The sequence below is a fragment of the Gossypium arboreum genome, chromosome 1 (assembly GCF_025698485.1).
Source record: "Gossypium arboreum isolate Shixiya-1 chromosome 1, ASM2569848v2, whole genome shotgun sequence".
Lineage (NCBI taxonomy): Eukaryota > Viridiplantae > Streptophyta > Magnoliopsida > Malvales > Malvaceae > Gossypium > Gossypium arboreum.
This window is the reverse complement of record NC_069070.1, coordinates 11,414,059-11,427,385: the sequence shown is the minus strand read 5'-3', so window position 1 is coordinate 11,427,385 and position 13,327 is coordinate 11,414,059. Positions and strand designations below refer to the sequence as shown.

Below are 13,327 nucleotides of genomic sequence, written 5' to 3'. Positions count from 1 at the left end.
AATTCTTAGATTAGTTAATTAGTTAGTTAAAACAAAACCCCCTTATTCTTACGCTAGATAATAAAAAGACAGTCATTACTAGTACTTTTAGTTCCTTTGGGTTCGATAATCCGGTCTTGCTAAAACTACACTATTATTCGATAGATACACTTTCCTGCATCGCAATAATAGTTAGTTTCAAGAACGATTAATTATAAATATTTAAAACTTACCTGTCACAAAATCGCGATCAACGGTGATGTCAATTTGGTAGAATCAAAGCACGACTCACACGGGCATGTCCCTCCCGATCCCAAGTTGAGTCCAAATCAAAAAAGGCTAATTTTGAGGGTTTTTAGGCATTCTAAAGCCTATAAATACGTCCTAAAGGAAGAGGAGAAGGGGACACAAAGAGAAGGAAGTAGGGAACTGCTCAAGGGAAGCCAATTGATCCATCTCAAAAGCCGGAGTCACCATCAAGACTGAAGATCTCCCCTCAATTTCCCTTTCGGAGTTTTCGGTTTTCTTTATGTTTTGTATTCGTTATTCTTCTGAGATGTTTTCCTTTTTAGTTATGAACTAAATCCCTTAAATACCTAAGGGGAATGAAACCTAAGATGAATCTTGTTATTATTTTCTGAATTGTATGATAAATATTTAACTTTTTCTTAATTATGTGTTCTTCATTCTTGTTTTGATATCCCAGGATACTAATTCAAGATAAGCTCTTATTCAGAGGAGGAATAGATCCTGTCTAAGAGTACATTTGTCATAATTAAGTGGAGTTTTTTGCGCGCCTAGACATAGGGTGACAAGATTTTGCCGGATTAGGGTGAAACCTAATAAGGGGATCCAAAGATCGAGTTAATGCAACCCTAGGGTGTTAATTAGAGAAAAGTCTCAATTATTCAATCTAGGGATTAGACATTATTAGTCTTGAATAGGGATATAACATAACTTAGGGATCTCTACAGAACAAGTTAAATGAATAAATCGTCTGATTCGGAGCCAGAATGACAAGTAAAGTCTAGGTGGATTTTTCCTTAGGTATTGTCTTAATTCAATCATTTTCCAAAAGTAATCCCCCAATTCTACTTTCTATGAATTCTTAGTTAGATAATTAGTTAATTAAAACAAAACCCCCTTATTCTTAGGCTAGATAATGAAAAGACAGTCATTACTAGTACTTTTAGTTCCTTTGGGTTCGACAATCCAGTCTTGCTAAAACTATACCACTGTTCGATAGGTACACTTGCCTACATCATGATAATAGTTAGTTTCAAGAACGATTCTTTATAATTTTTTAAAACCTGTCACACGAAAATCGCGATCAGTACTAGTTGTGTGCGAATATGCAGATGTATTTCCAAAAAAATTGTCCGGGTTACCCTCTAATTGAGAAGTCGAATTTGGTATAAAGCTAATGCCAGGGAAAACACCTATTTTGCTTACTCTGTATCGAATGGCTCCGACTGAGTTGAAGGAGCTAAAATCACAATTACAAGAGTTGACCGATAAGGGCTTTGTGAGACCAAGCTTTGCACATTGGGGTGCTCCGGTACTATTTGTGAAAAAGAAAGATGGGTCCGTGAGGCTGTGCATAGACTATCAACAGTTAAATAAGATTACAATCAAGAATAAATATCCGTTGCCACGGATTGACGATTTGTTTGATCAATTAAAATGAGCAGCATAGTTTTCTAAAATAGACTTGAGACCCGGCTACTATTAACTGAGAGTTAAAGAGTCATATGTGCCTAAGACTACTTCTAGGATGAGGTATGGCCACTACGAGTTCTTTGTCATGCCTTTCAGTTTAACAAATTCTCTAGCTGTATTTATGGATTTAATGAATAGGATATTTCGGCCATACTTGGATAAGTTTGTCGTTGTATTTATCGATGACATCCTGATCTATTCTAGAGACCAGGTAGAGTATACCAAACACTTGGGAATCATTCTACAGACTCTGAGAGATAATCGGTTATATGCCAAGTTCAATAAAAGTGAGTTTTGGCTTCGTGAAGTCAGATTTTTTGGCCACATTGTCTTGAGTGATGGAATTAGGGTTGACCCTAGCAAGGTTTCTACTATTGTTGAATGGGAACCACCAAAGAATGTGACTAAGGTTAGAAGCTTTTTGGGTTTGGCTGTTACTGCAGGCGATTTGTAAAGGACTTCTCCATGGTTTCTACTCCCATGACGAGGTTATTACAAAAAGAAGTTAAGTTTGAATGGTCGGATAAGTGTTAACAAAGTTTCGAGAAGTTGAAGAAGTTGTTGACTGAGGCTCCAGTATTAGTACAACCCGAATCAGGAAAAGAGTTCATGGTTTATAGTGATGCTTCTCTAAATGGTTTGGGATGCATGCTTGTACAGGGAGGCAAGGTTTCAGCTTATGCCTCAAGACAATTGAAACCTCATGAGAAGAATTATCCGACACATGACCTAAAGTTGGCCGCCATAGTGTTTGCCTTGAAGATCTGGTGACATTATTTGGTCGGAGAGATATGTCACGTATACACCGATCATAAGAGTCTTAAGTACATGATGACGTAGAAGGATTTGAATTTGAGACAACGGAGGTAATTGGAACTATTAAAAGATTATGAGTTAGTTATCGACTACCATCCGGGTAAGGCGAACGTGGTCGCCAATGCATGAAGTAGAAAATTGATAAACCGTAAATTATACATATTTTTACCCCATGTTTAATGCATTTTATGGATGATTTCTCATTAGAATTGGTGAATTCGATGCTCCTAATGCTTTAATTTCATGTTTTATACTTAGGAGAGCATAGGAGAGTGAAAGGAACAAGAAATGGGCCAAAAACAGAGAAAATGGGCCAAAGTACGAACTTAACACGGCTTGGACTTCCTCACACGGGTAGGCCACACGGCCGTATCAATCTGGTAGAATCAAAGCACAACTCACACGGGTATAGCACACACCTGTGCCATTCTAACAGTGTCAAACACGATCTGAAGTAATCGCACACGGGCGTGTCACACGGGCGTGTCCCTACCGAGCCCAATTGAGTCCAATTCTGAAAAGGCTAATTTTGAGGGCTAAAAGGCATTGCAAAGGCTATAAATACACCCTAGAAGAGGAGAAAAAGGGGACACAAAGAATAGGGAGTAAGGAATTACTCCAAGGAAGCCGATTGATTCATCTCAGAAGCCGGATTCATCATCAAGACTGAAGATCTCTCCTCAATTCCCCTTCAGGAGTTTTGGGTTTTCTTTATGTTTTGTATTCTTTATTTTTCTGAGATGTTCTCTTATTTAGTTATGAACTAAATCCCCTAAATACCTAAGGGGAATGAAACCTAAGACGAATCTTGTTATTATTTTCTGAATTGTATGATAAATATTTAACTTGTTCATAATTTTGTGTTCTTAATTCTTGTTTTGATATCCCAGGATACTGATTCAAGATAAGCTCTTACTCAGAGGAGGAATAGACCCTGTCTAAGAGTACATTTGTCATAATTAAGCGGAGTTGATTGCGCGCCTAGACATAGGGTGACAAGATTTTGCCAGATTAGGGTGAAACCTAATAAGGGGATCCATAGATCGAGTTAATGCAACTCTAGAGTGTTAATTAGAGAAAAGTCTCGATTATTCAATGTAGGGATTAGACGTTATTAGTCTTGAATAGGGATAATAACATAACTTAGGGATCTCTACGGAACAAGTTGAATGAATAAATCGTCCGATTTGGAGCTAGAATAACAAGTAAAGTCTAGGTGGAGTTTTCCTTAGGTATTGCCTTCATTCAATCAATTTTCCCAAAAGCAATTCCCTAATTCTATTCTCTGTGAGTTCTTAGTTTAGTTAATTAGTTAGTTAAAAACAAAACCCCATTATTCTTAGGCTAGATAATAAAAAGACAGTCATTACTAGTACTTTTAGTTCCTTTGTTTTCGACAAATCTGGTCTTGTTAAAACTATACTACTGTTCGATAGGTACAGTTGCCTACATCGCGATAATAGTTAGTTTCAAGAACGATTAATTATAAATATTTAAAACCTATCACGAAATATCGCACTCAAGTTTTTGGCACCGTTGCTGGGGAACTTAGATATTAGGAATGCTCAAATTTTATTACTTTATCCATTTATTTTTTCTTGCAATTTAATTTTCTTTTATTATTATTATTATTATTATTATTATTATTATTATTTATTAACCTACTCTTTCTTTCTCTTGGCTTGTTTTTATAGTTTATGACTAGAAGAAACCCGTCGGGACCATTACTTTTTGATGAAGAAAGAGATCGTATAGTTCGTAGAAACCAAAGAGAAATAAGGCACAGCTTAAGATACACAGAGAATGAGCAAGAAGATGATACTCAAACCAAAGAGATGGCTGAAAACCAAGGCAATTAGCTACCTCCTACAATTGCGGTTAAGCAGAATCCTGCTCCACGCAGTATGTATAATTATGCTAAACCTTCTTTAACAGGAACTGAATCAAGCATAGTTAGAACTGCTGTAGCTGCAAATACTTTTGAATTAAAACCTAACACTATTCAAATGATACAACAATTTGTTCAGTTTGATGGTTTGCAGGATGAGGACCCCAACACTCATTTAGCCAACTTCTTAGAACTATGCAATACATTTAAAATTAATGGCGTTTCTGATGATGCCATACGTCTTCGGTTGTTTCCTTTTTCATTGAGGAACAAAGCTAAACAGTGGTTGAACTTGTTACCACGAGGGTCAATTACTACTTGGGAACAAATGACCGAAAAATTTTTACTAAAATATTTTCCGCCGGCTAAAACGGCTGAATTACGTAATGATATCTCTTCTTTTGTGCAGATGGATTTAGAAACACTCTACGATGCATGGGAGAGATACAAGGACCTTTTGAGAAGATGCCCTCACCATGGGTTACCGCTTTGGCTCCAAGTACAATCATTTCACAATGGTCTAAATCCTTCGACTCGGCAAATGGTTGATGCAGCAGTGGGTGGAACCATCAATAATAAAACACCGCAAGATGCCTATGAGTTTATAGAGGAGATGTCACTGAATAACTATCAGTGGCAAGTCATGAGCACAAAGCCAACGAAAATAGCCGACGTTTATAACATCGATTCGGTCACCATGCTCTCTAATCAGGTAGAACTCTTAAATAAAAAGATTGATGGTTTCTTAATTCTTCACAGGTTCACCCAGTAATGCACTGCAAAGCAAGTAGCGGTGGAACAAACCATTCGGAATACCAGCCTTATGGCCACAACATGGATAACGAACAATTAAACTACATGGGTAATAATCCTTGACCTCAAAACAATCCATATAGTAACACTTATAATGCAGGTTGGAGGAACCACTCCAATTTCTCGTGGGGCGGTCAAGTAAATCAAAGACCACAACATCCTCCGGGCTACCAACAACCACCCTACCAATAGGAAAAGAAGCCAAATCTTGAAGAGATGCTCTCAAAGTTCATATCAATGTTAGAAACCCGTTTTCAGAACACTGAGGTAGTACTTAAGAATCAACAAGCATCGATCCAAGGGTTCAAGACTCAGATAGGCTAGCTTTCCAAACTAATCTATGAATGACCACAAGGTAGTTTGCCAAGTAATACCGAACCTAACCCAAGGGAACAGCTCAACGCAATTAATATTCAAGATGACGAAGGAGTCGTTGAGCCTGAACCAGAATCGAGGCACGAAACTGTGGTAAGCAAAGGTTAAGGTGAGGTAGATTATAATAAAAACAAACCACTGATTGTCGAATATAAACCTCGTGTGCCATACCCCAACGGGACAAGGAAAGACCGCTCAGATGAACAATTTGGTAAATTCCTTAAACTCTTAAAAAAATTACACATTAACTTACCGTTTATTGAAGCTCTATCGCAGATGCCAAACGCAATGAAATTTTGAAAAGAGCTTTTAGCAAATAAGCGAAAGTTGGACGAGGTGTCACATGTGGAGCTGAATGCAGTTTGCTCGGCCATTCTCCAAAATAAACTACCCAACAAACTAAAAGATCCAGGGAGTTTTACGATTCCTTGCTTAATTGGTAGTTTAGACGTTAATTATGCATTGGCTGATCTAGGGGCTAGTATCAATGTCATGCCTTACAAAATGTTTAAGCAACTAGGTCTCGGGAATCCCAAACAGACTAGGATGAGCATTCAATTAGCAGATAAACCTATAAGATTCCCTAGAGGTATTATTGAAGATGTGCTAGTTAAAATCGATAAATTTATATTTCCCGTTGACTTTATTGTTCTAGACATAGAAGAGGATAGCAACACTCTCTTAATCTTAGGAAGGCCCTTTTTAGCAACTGCTAAAACCATCATTGATGTTGGTACATGTGAACTCACACTCCGGGTGGGAGATGAAACAATCACCCTTCAAGCTCAAAATTTTGGCAACACATCAGGGATTGAAGGTAATTATTTAAACCATCCTACTAAAACTAACAATATGGTGCAACCTACTTTGCAGAAAATGAGTCTGAAGGAAGCACACGAGTCGTTCTCAAGCAATATTAGAGAACTTGTTCATGAAGATCAAAGACTACAAATCGAGGAACTTGATGAATGAAGAACACATAAACCAAGAACACCCGACAAACCGAAACTACACCAAAACGAGCCTGATACCTCTCTAAATCAATTTAAGGTTGGTGATAAGGTCCTATTAGATGTCGCGGATGCCCACATTGTCATTACTACACCGAATGAGGAAATCCTTCTAACGGTACTCAGTATTTTTCCATTCGATACGGTGGAGGTGAGTCATCCTAAGTTCGGCACTTTTAAGGTAAACAACACCCGCTTAAAACCTTATTTTGATGAGATTTATAGCAGGAATGAGGAGTATAAACTCCTCAAACCACCATGACCATTCACTGAAGAGGTAAGTCGAGCTTAGACTATAAATAAGCACTTCTCGGGAGGCAACCCAAGCACTAACAATATTAATTTCTTTAAATTTTGGTATTTAACTTCTAACTTACTAATAGAAATCTTGAATACAGGTGTTTTCACAGAGACACGGTCAAGCACACGGGCGTGCGTAAGACCGTGTGAAAATAGGGCAAAAGATTTCCCCAACACGGGCTACGATTAAACACCACGACCGTGCGATATGGCCGTGGTCAAGCCTGCCAAAACAACACGGGCGTACGACATGCCCGTGTGGAGGACTCGTGGTTGAAACTGAGAAACTAGCACGGGCGTGAGACACGCCCGTGTCTAACACCCATTGTGACACCCCTACTTTTACCCTAGTCGAAAAGTGGTTTCGGGACCACAAAATCGAGTCATAAAAATAATTAGCCGTCATATTTTATGACTATTATAAGTGAATACGAATGTGTGAAAGTTTTAAGCTTTGATTTAGTAAATTGCATGTGAATTTAGTCAATAGGACTTATGTGTGACACTTTTGAAATGTGATAGGTCAAAACATAAGGATCTATTAGTGCATGAAATAAAAGGGTGGACTTGCATGTCAATTTCCCCCTAATTAGTAGTGGCCGACCATGAGCATGAGAATGGACAAAATGTTATGGGGTGAAACATGTTGGAAACATGTTGTGTTAGTGGGTTATGGGAGAAAGAATGAAATAAAGGGTTAGTAATAAAGAAATGAAAAGGGAGGGGTGATGAGAACAAAGTTGTCTCATCCATGTTCCCCCCCCATTGCCGTGACTTGAGAAAGAAAGAAAAGAAGAAATTGGTTCTTCTTGGCCATGAATTGAAGGAGGAAGAAGAGGGGAAGTTCGGCCAAGGTGGTTCTTGAGATTAAGGTATGTTCAATGTTTCTTTTGGAGGTTTACACATCCTTTGGAGGGTTAGCCTACTTCTATTTATCTCATGGATGAAATTGGAGTTGTTGGAGAGTTAGGATTCGGCTAAGAGGCTTCAAAATTTTAGTTGATGCCTTGATACTACTAGCATGTTAGCTATGTGGATGTGTTAAGTTACTTGAAATGTTGGATAAATTTGAACTCCTACCAAATTCTTTAGGCAACCCATGTTAGAAATTTCGGTATTGAGATGTCTAGATCTTTCGGCCATTGTGGCTATGGAGGAAGTAAGTTTTGTTTCTTGTTAAATTGGATGAATTTTGTTGTATGAGTGCTTGAACAAACTATGATTAAATGGATGCATAGATTCAAAGTGGGAAGAAATGGGCTATTATATTTGATGCTAATCTAGAATATGAAGATGATGAACTTGAATAAATAATATTCAGCTAGCATGATAAGTTATGAAATATTAAGTAGATGATATAAATGAGCTATTTAGATGTTAAAGAATGTTGTCTAAATGGGTGAAGACTATGATGTCTAAAACTGCTATTTATTTGCTTTACAAGCTGAAATTTAAGGGGATTGAATGCCGAAATTAATTGTACATGAAGGTTAAAGTTTTTGTATCCGATGCTTCAATCTAAGCTGAGTGATGGTGTTCGAAAGTGCTCTGCGGCTTTAGCTTAAGAGCAAAGAGGATCAAAGTTGGATAAGGGAAAAAGAGAATGTAAACGAATAGCCGTGGATACCTAATCGTCGACCACTTCCGAGGTAAGTTTTAAGTGATCAAACGTTGAGTAAATTCAATCAAAATAGGACATAATGAGTTGATTTAATAAGATATGATGTGGTCATGATATGTTTTAAAACTCAAATGGTAAGTTCTTAAGTAATTGAGTTTGATTCCTTTGCAAGTTTAAGTTTTAAAACGGGATGAATATGAATCATGTAATTATAGCTTGACGCGTCTAGTTTCGTATAAAAGAAATCGTGTAAGTAAAGGGGTTGCCGATAATGAGATTTTCAAAGTTGTGTGAGACGGTGTCAGAATGACTCCGAAATCCCCTATTCTGTTTTTAGAAAATCGTTATAATTTGCACAAAAATGGTTATAAGGTAAAATTTATATTCTTAGACTCCTTAATGAGTCTAGTTTCAAATGAAATTGAATATAACACATTTTGAATTCTGTACAATGAGAAATCTGATTCATAGTGAGGAGTGGTCGATTAATTGAACAGTGAAACAAGGAAAACTTTAAGAAAAATCTGGTATTGATTGGCCACACCTAAAATTCTGAAAATTTTATGGATGAAAGATACATGAGTCTACATTCGGGGAAAATTAACGGCGATTGATTTTGAGTTTTGTAGCTCGATTATATACAATTTAGTGACTATTGCTCGGAAAACGCTTGTAGTGAATATGTGATTTTGTTGTAAACTTTGATGAAACTATTTGAGTTGCTTATAAGCTATTGCTGAAATTGATGTACAAGAATAAAAATATGAAATATGTATGAGATATATATATGTGATAAGGCCTAATGGCCGATGTGATGAATGTGAAAGTGTGTATATATGTGATGAGGCCTAATGGCCGATGTGATGAATGTGAAAGTGTGTATATATGTGATAAGGCCTAATGGCCGATGTGATGAATGTGAAAGTGTGTATATATGTGATAAGGCCGAATGGCCAATGTGATGAATGTGAAAGTGTATATATGTGATAGGGCCGAGTGGCCAACGTGATGGATGTGAAAGTGTATATATGTGATAAGGCCTAATGCCCATGTGATGAATGTGAAAGTGTATATGTGTGGTAAGGCCGAACGGCCAATGTGATGGATGTGAAAGTGTATATATGTGATAAGGCCTAATGGCCGATGTGATGAATGTGAAAGTGCATATGTGTGATAAGTCCCGAAGGGCATTTGTGTCAGTACTATATCCGAGTTAAAACCCCGCAGGCTTTATGCGAGAATATTATCTGATTAATGTCCGTAGGCTTCATGCTCGATACTATAACCGAGCTTTAAAGACCGACGGCTAAATGCTAGGATTCAAGTAAGACTTTGATATTGAGTATCTACATTAAGTTACCATCAAGTAAGTATTATGTATTTAAGATGTTCAGTGCGTATTACTTACTCATCGGTGGAGTGATTTCGAGGTGAATTATCGATTATCAAAGAGGTAGGTAAATGTGATTAATATTATAACTCCAAATATGAGAATGATCTAATTGGTAATGGTATGTTTGTATAATAAAGTATGTGATGAAATATTCTTATGTATTAGTGCATATTACGCCCAAAAGCCTTATGATTTGAGTATGGGTTGGGTTGAGCTAGATGTGCCGATTACAAGGTAAGGATTATGATTTGTAAGCTTACGTATATGTGATAAGGAATATGTTTGGTTCTTTATGTGCCTATGGTAATTTAGTACTTGTCATGTTGAAATACTTAAAAGTATGGATGTGATTATGAACAAGTGGAATGGATTATTGAAAGTTGAAAATCGATGAAGAATGTGCTTTGGAAATATTTGACCATCTAGGTCATTATTATTCGAAAGTATATATGTGGCGACCAAGTCTGCGTTTAATGATATTATAGATCGAGATGAAGCTCTAGATTAACTTCATCGAGCGGATGAAATGAATGACCAATGATAGTGATTGAGAACACTTTGTTTTGCTTAAAACTTACTAAGCATTAAATGCTTACTCCGTTCTTTGAATCTCTGTTTTATAGATTTTGGTTCGTCAGCTATCGGATTCGGGATCATCGAGTGAAGTCATCCACACTATCAAAGCCCTTTTGGTACTCTTTTAGTTGAACTCTGGATATGGCATGTATAGGACTACCCTTGCTGTTTTTTTTTCAAGTACGTTTTGTGATGTATGTGTGTACAGCCATGCGAAAATGGCTCGTAAAAGTGGAGTATGGCATTAGACCATTTGTGTTTATGTATATATGTATGGTTTCATGATGTGACTATGGACTAGAATGGAAGTGTTGAGCAAATGATCAGCCATTGGAATGGCTAAGTATGATTATATGTGGACCTATGTATGACAAAACTCTAGTTGGTCCATGGAAACCACGAAATAGGTAAAGTTTACCTTGAAAACAAATGCTGACAGCAGCAGTGGTGTGGATTTGAAAAATCACTAAAAATATTAGGAATGGAATTAAATAGTTAATAAATTATGTAAATGAACCTTGATGAATCTACTTTCATATGGAAGAAACGAAATGGTCATATGAGTTATATGTTAAGAGATATTAAAGTTCTCGAGAAATAGGACCAGAACGGTTTCTGGATCCCCTGTTCCGACTTTGGAAATTCATTATAAATTAATCGGAGATAATTAGGAGTCTTGATATATATGTTTAGATTTCTATTTGAGTCTAGTTTCTATAGAAACAAACGGCATCAGTATTGAATCCCTGTACAGGGAGATATCCAAGTCGTAATGCGCGAAGGTTAGTGTAGTCGATCCCTATAACAGGGGAGACTTTAACTAATAAACTGTACTAATTGTCCCAACCAAAAATTCTAGAAAAAAATATGTAGATGGACATATGAGTATAATTTTAGGGAAAAATTACGAAACTAATTTTCGAGCTTTGAAACTCAAGATATAATTTTTAAGGCGATAGTGATGCAGTAACCAGCTTGTCTGGAAAATTTTAAATGGACTGTGAAAATAGTTAAGTTAAGTCTGTGTGCACCTTGTGTTCGACTCCGGTAACGGACTCGGGTACGGGGTGTTACACCCGTGGTCAAACCTGTTAAATTAACACGGGCATGGGGCTTGCACACACGGGTGTGGGAGAAGCGAACGAAGCTAGATACGATCGTCTTGCCCAACCTACCGAGGAGGAGGTCTACGAGGACATTCTTGATGATGTCCCACCACAACACGAGGACCCACCGACTCAGCCACCACCACCCTCTCGTCCAGTTCATGCGGCGGCTTCATATGCTGACATATCTGAGCGCCTCACCCGATTCAAGCAGCAATGTTTTCAACGATTTGACAACATTGATGCTACTCTTCAGCAGATTTGTCAGCACTTCCACATCTCATCGCCAATCCCACCTCGCGAACCATCCAGCGATGAAGATGTTTAAAAATATTTATTTATTTTATGTTTTTAATTTTTATTGAAACTACTTTTTATTTTATTAGATTTTAGGAATTTTATTTTTAATTATTAAATTCGGTTATTTCTTTTTGAGTAATTATTCTTCCTAATATCCCCTAAAAAGTTCTTGATTTTATCACAATTATATAGAGCTCTTAAGCTCATCGTCACATAGGAACTACAACTCCACCGGGAAAGGTTCTCTACCACTACTATGTCCTGATTGACCACGACCATAGCTACCACTAGATATAATATTCTTTTGGCGCAAGACTTATGGCCTAATGAACCTCTACGACCGCCAGAGTATCCTCCTCCACTCTCGAACCGATTCCTCTCCAGAATTCCAATTCGAGGATTTCATCATACAGAAAGTTTCACTTCTCTCCCTATCTTTTTTTTATACTCTAATATCTATCTTTGTACATTGAGGGCAATGTACATCTTAAGTGTTGGGGGTATTTATTTCATTATCAGAAAAAAAACCCTGAATAATCACCTTGTTCTCTTGAAAAACTCTCATATCATAATTACGGAAAATTTTAATTGATTTATGATTTTGATTGATATATCTTGAATTAAAACATAGGCATTTATGCATTGATGGTTTAAACTTTAAGACATTAAAGAATCAAGCATGATAAGTTGATTTTTAAGAATTTAAAATTATAGGTTGTTTCCCTAAGTCTAGGTATTACTTTGAATTGGAATTCACGAGTCTAAACATCAAAAAGCCATAATTTTTGTGAGATTTTTGAGCCTTTTGAGCATCTATTAATCCTTTTATGCTCACTTTTATTATTGCTTTGAGTGCGTCAGTATTGAACTGTTATTCTAGAACTTGCTTGATTATGCATGACGAGACTACACCATTTGGTTTGATATATCAAAATGATTAAGGCACTTAGGATTAACCACTCATGCCATGAAAAGCCTACCTCCACGATTAACCCCTAGTAAACCCCCTAGAGCCTAACAAGCCATTTCTTGTATTACCCTTAATATTAACCTTTAACCCATTATTGTTGAAATTCCCTAATTTAATCCCTATTTTTGTCAAGATTTCAGTTGAGGAAATTTCTTAGCTATGTCTTGTTTGTAATAAGTTAGTCTATCAATATTTAACTTTTTCTTTAAAAAAAAACTATGTATACATAACTATAATTTCATATTCTGAGAGAAGCTCTATTGTACGCAAGTGAAGATTAACTCTTTTTCTATTTAGGCAATTTTTCAATTCAATCTCGATTCTAACCCTTTCTTTCAGTTTGTGACCACACCCCCTAACCAAGCCGCACTACAATCCTCTAAAGACCTTTTGATTGATGTATCATCTTAAATTATAGTGGTGGAGATTTGATTTTCATGCAAGCCTATGGTAATAACTTT

The 13,327-nt window shown here is 36.8% G+C and overlaps 1 non-coding gene across 1 annotated transcript; it reads right to left on the bottom strand.

Annotated features, from left to right (window-relative positions):
- Positions 1-4,779: 4,779 nt before the first annotated feature.
- On the bottom strand, positions 4,780-4,885 carry LOC128282039 (small nucleolar RNA R71). The gene has a single exon (XR_008272335.1). It is a non-coding gene; the product is annotated as a small nucleolar RNA R71 (small nucleolar RNA).
- Positions 4,886-13,327: the final 8,442 nt, after the last annotated feature.